Source organism: Cryptomeria japonica, chromosome 3, assembly GCF_030272615.1.
Source record: "Cryptomeria japonica chromosome 3, Sugi_1.0, whole genome shotgun sequence".
Lineage (NCBI taxonomy): Eukaryota > Viridiplantae > Streptophyta > Pinopsida > Cupressales > Cupressaceae > Cryptomeria > Cryptomeria japonica.
Genome location: NC_081407.1, coordinates 364,835,856 through 364,840,950, shown reverse-complemented (window position 1 = coordinate 364,840,950; position 5,095 = coordinate 364,835,856). Strand labels below are relative to the sequence as shown.

General features: G+C 33.6%; 1 long non-coding RNA gene across 1 annotated transcript; it reads left to right on the top strand.

The window, feature by feature from the left end:
- The first annotated feature begins 3,768 nt into the window (after positions 1 to 3,768).
- On the top strand, positions 3,769 to 4,409 carry LOC131080044 (uncharacterized). The gene is made up of 2 exons (XR_009114114.2): positions 3,769 to 3,933; positions 4,113 to 4,409. It is a non-coding gene; the product is annotated as an uncharacterized LOC131080044 (long non-coding RNA).
- Positions 4,410 to 5,095: the final 686 nt, after the last annotated feature.

Below are 5,095 nucleotides of genomic sequence, written 5' to 3'. Positions count from 1 at the left end.
AAGGAAGTAATGTAAAGTGAAATAAACCATTATCCAACACATAGTTTTGATAAATGTAACCAAGAAGTAATGTAATCACATGTGAAATAGTAAACCAGTTAGATTTTATAAATTCCATTATGAGACACTTCAAAATAGGATTTGAAAACACCATTGAAAAATTATGAAACCCACAAGTCAATTTTAGAAGAATAAATTCAGGTTTTTGAGTTTAACCTCTAAATTTATTGAATTCAACTGCATATATGATTTGTGAGTGCAAACATAAATGTTGAAGTACATACAAATTAGATATGAGACCACAAATAAGAATTAATGTAAATGTAAGAGCATCAGGTTCAGAAAAATGTAATGGTGGTCAAATTTAGGGTTTCACCAATTAAGATAATAAAAGCATCAATCTTCTCTAAGGTACCATTACATTAAAAATGAGGGTGAATCCAATAGATCTAGCCATAATTCAATTAGGAAAAGGGCTGAAATACCAATTAGATTCACTTGTTTTGTTTCTCTCCTCTTTTTTGAGTCGAAATTGGATTGATATTGTAAAATTAGGGTAAAACAATGGACAATTGAAGTGAAACAATAATAACAAAGTGCTACATATATCAAATAGAGCCATAGACAAGGATCTGAACAAAAGAATAAGATTAGAACCTATTCTTGAAAGTTTAGGCATAATTGTCAGAAACGAGATGGTAGGTCACCTTGGTTCTATAACTCTGAGACAGGCAAGTGAAATATTTTTCAGATCAAGGAGACGCAGTAGATTCACTGTTGGAAGCTTGAGTAGGATTATCGGGATTGGTCACCCTGGTCCTTTTCTTTTTGCTCTATTAAAATTTTCTTTTAGCTTCTGAGTCAAGTCCTTGCACACAAAAAGAAAGGAAAAGTGTTGTGGATAGGGGTTTGCCTAGGGTCTGTTATCCTCATTTTTAGTGTTAGCAAAAAAATGAGGGTAGCCCACAAATTTGGACTCATTTGTGGTTTTTCTTGCTCTATGGTTCACTTTAGGAGACATTTTTGTCGTCATAAACATGTTTTTCCCATGTTTTACACTTATTCACTTTTATGTAAAGTCTAGGTGTAAATCAGGTTTATGAACCCGATTTTCACCAAGTTAGGCATTTTAGGTATAAATCGAGTTCATAGACCTAGTTTACATCTCTTTTGTCTCTTTTCACCTTTTCGGTGTAATTCGGGTTCATAAACCCGATTTGCACTTCATAGGTGCAAATTGGGTTCATAAACCCAAATTGCATTCGTTTATTGCACTTTGAGTTATTTGTGGCTCATTTGAAGAATTCGTTTAGTATTCTTTTGCCTCAGTTTTTAAGACTTATTTATCTCTTTTGACCCTCATTTTAATCTTTCCCAAGTTGATTTCGTGATTGGAGGGAGAAGAATTTGATCATGCATTTCGGGTATGTATGTATCTATTTTTCCCTCTTGTTAGGGTTTTAGAAACCCTTTTTGTTCTTTCTTATTTTTTATTTTCATATGCTTTTCATTGTTTTTATTACCAGATTTTTCGCTTGGATCATATGATCCTAAAAGATTTCGATTATTTCTTTTGATCTTCCTTTTTTGGTGTCGTGGTGGGCTGTAGGCCTGACATGCACCACTGAATGATTTGTCGTGGATCTGCAATCTCGCCACAGACTCACCTTTCTTTCACGTTATACCAAATTTTATTAACTACATTATGGTGTGGGCAGGGCCATCAGCTCACCACACACCACAGTGTGGTGTGTGGTGGGTTCGTGACGTCGACCACACATTGTTCCCTTGCATTTCATTGAGGTGTTGGCGTGTTTGTGACCTCGACCAACACATGTTTTACCCTTATTTTTGCAGTGATCGTTCATGGTGTTTGGCAGGGCCGTAGGCATGCCATATACCATAAACGGTGTGTGACAAGTCTAGGACCCTGCTTGACATCGTTTTCTTGTATGTTATGGTATACGGTGGGGTTCTAAACTTGCCCTCCACCATTTCTTTTGATCTTCCTTTTTGGTGTTCGGCGGGTCTATGAACCCGACTGACATGTCTTCCATGATATTTTTGTATGTGTAATTCGGGTTTATAAACCTAAATTATGCCTATTTTGGTTTTTACAAATGTAATTAGAACTTTGAAAACCCTAATTACATCTTTTGACCCACTCTTTTGTAAATGAATTTTTTTAATTTATTTATTCAAAGTTCATTTATTGCACACACATAAATGGTGATTTTTCATCCAATTTACCATGGAGATATTAATTTTTTGAAAGGGGGTTTTGGAAAACCTAATTGTTTCAAATGAATTATTTTTAGAATTAGTTCAAGTCATTGTTGTCACGAAGGATTGCACCCATGATGTCAAAACAATTTAAATGTTCTGCAATCCTGTGAAACATGGGAATACTTTCAGGTTGTGGGCACCTATGTTGAAAGTAGACCTTCAGATTATAGGCTGACTTCCTATATGATTTTCTAATATATGATTTAACTTGGATGGAAAAGGGAAGAAGGATTTGAAATGAATGCATGAAATGAACTTAAACGAAGGTGATGAACCTAATGATAAAAAACTTAATTGCAACTTGATTCACAAAGATTCTCCAATACTTCTATTTGCACAACCAAACCTAATAGCTTAATCAATAAAATATTTCATACAAAGGCTATGAAAAAAATATCTTTTTTTGAAGGAAAACTATGTTTTCACAACTAAAATTATAAAAATATCACATGCATAGTGTACAACTTGTGAGTTCAACTGCATACACACACTCATGAAAGAGATAAAAAAATAAACGTTTCAAGATTGAAACACAATAATATTCCTTATCAAATCAACCAGAATTATGAAGTATGAAATCTTGAAGGCAAAACTGAATAATACTGAAAACTAAAGGAATCCATCTGCTGACAATAAATCTGATAAAACCTGTAAAAGAGTTGCTGCATAATATTAACTACAAAATTGATTTACAAAAAAATCTCTTTTTTGCTAAGAGCAAAAAGATAAAAAATCAAGAACTAAGGAAAAAGAAATACTTTCTTCCCTTTAAATGCAATGATGACATGCAAAAATGAGCCCAAGAGGTGGAACTCATAGCCAATTGAAAGTGAGAAAAAACAAAAATATGCTTCTCACGAGCAAAAGTAAAACCCTAAAAAATAAGGAGTTAAAATGAAGTAATCCATGCGGTTACAGCTCCAAACTCTGCCTGATGGTTCACTTGACTCAAGTGAATTCGAAAAGGTCCTTGATTGATTACCAATCAAAAGAAAACTCTCAATTACATGCGTATCTAGAAGAACCTCTTAACTCCTCCTTTCCATGATTTAAAAAGTTCAAGAAATCCTTTTATCTTTGCTCTATATTGCATGCATATATATCGTCTTTATTGTTTGCTCTTATTAAAAAAATAAAATAATAATTTAATATCTTTATTAATAACAATCAATATAATTATTTTAATAAAGCTATATTAAGCTATTTAATAAAAATAATTTAGTATAACTTCATTTAAACAATTAATAATATTGTTTTAACAAAGCTATATTAAGTTATTTTATTTAGAAGAAAGGCATTTACATTTTATGTCACTTTGAACCTTTTCTTGGCACGGGGGTTCTTTTCAACAACATAGGTCTAATGACTTAGAGGTCATAACCTCGATGCTAATAATATAGGTGATTTATTTTTTAAAAAAAATAAAAAAGCTCACCAATAAGTTGAGCTAGGACATGTAAGAAGAAAAGGGGAAACCCTAAGAGCATGCTCAATTTAAATTTTTTTTTTTTTTTTTTGCATGTTTTTGGAAAAAACCCTTGCTGTGGTCGCCACCATGCACTCCCTTCTTGAGCTTGAACAGTTGCTTGAAGGCTTTGATCTGGACTTTTAGCTCGATATGTGCTTTATTCTCCTCTTATCATGCATGTACTTAAGAGTTTTCGTTCAGAATCTACATGAACTCAGGCCGTGACTTTAATATTTTTGTGTTTCTCTGTATTTATCTTGAACTTACATGAAGAGAAGCATTTTTAAAAACCTAAATATGGTTTTCACTTTGACGTATGTACTATTCGCATCCATTTTAATATCATTGTGTTCTATAGGTGCATGACTTCTGTGGCTACCCTGGACTATATCACTGTCTTGAACTTCACATATGCTCTGTGAGTTGCACTCTATGACTGATACTGGGTTCTCATGCCGTGATTGTCTTCTTGATATGATGCAACCTTCTTACTCCTCTGTAACTTCACATGGCTATGATAATGCTTATGAAGCTGTAATATGATTGTAGCTTTTACTGTTCTTGTCTTTTTCCACATGATTGCCTTGATTTGTCATCATGAACAACCATATCATTGCTATGAATCTATTATTTCATGATTTTGGGGTTTGCTCCTCATGACTGGGTTTGCAATGTATGATGGCAGGCTTCTTATAATTGCTTTCTCCTTGAGACTTTATGCTCGTAACTAGGTGATGATATTGTATATTTTTCCTTGGCACCTCCTTAATGTTTCACTGTCATTTTGATGGAATTTTCTCTAAATGCTCTGTTATTGATTAAATTTGAAGATGCGTGCTCTTCTGGTAAGGTATGATTATATGAGATTGTGATGCTATAGTGATTTTGACAGGGCTATCATCATTGTTTGTAACTCGATGACCGTTGACTGTGATGTACTAAAATTGATCATTTTCATGTAGTTTGATGCAAATCACTGTGACAATGATCATTGTTCTTAGGAAGTTATGGAAAGACAGTGATAATAATTTCTGTCTTGATTTGATGCCTTGGTGCTTTAAAATGATCCATCACGGTGCTACTTTGCTGGCTGTATAATTATAGTTCCTTAACAACAGTGACTGTGTTTGGAAGCTTTGCCCTTTATTTCCTTCTCATGTGAATGCCTTGAGGTCCGAGAAAAAAACTGTCCTATGTCACTAAATTTCTGCATGAAGCTACTCTGTATACATGCTAAGGCCGTGTCTTATATGCATGAAGACTGTCTCTCTTTAAACTGTTTGGAACTGCTCTATACTGTCAAGATCTTTTGTGATTTGATTTAGCTTACTTTAGGTCTGT